This window comes from Crocodylus porosus, unplaced genomic scaffold, assembly GCF_001723895.1.
Source record: "Crocodylus porosus isolate Cpor-Errol unplaced genomic scaffold, CroPor_comp1, whole genome shotgun sequence".
Lineage (NCBI taxonomy): Eukaryota > Metazoa > Chordata > Crocodylia > Crocodylidae > Crocodylus > Crocodylus porosus.
The window spans coordinates 47,396,279-47,396,561 of record NW_017728906.1 but is presented as its reverse complement, the minus strand read 5'-3'; positions in this window follow the sequence as shown (position 1 = coordinate 47,396,561).

The following is a 283-nucleotide window of genomic DNA, read 5'->3' as shown; positions in this document are numbered from 1 at the left end:
AAAATGTTGAATTTGGGGATCTGTGTCTACAATGTATGAATACAGTAGATATTATCTTTTTAATTGCTTGACCAGAGAACACCAAAGAAGTTTCCCCTGCTGATTTAGCTAGCTCAACAGCAAGCATCTCCCCACAAGCTTACATACTCATCATGGTTATATGGAACCAAGCTAGCATATAAAACACAGCAGGACCAAAAAAACCAGAAATCTCTGGTTTGTGTCATAATCTTAGAAATTAATTGCAGAGGATGATGCTGTGCTGGAGGGAATGCTTCTGCCA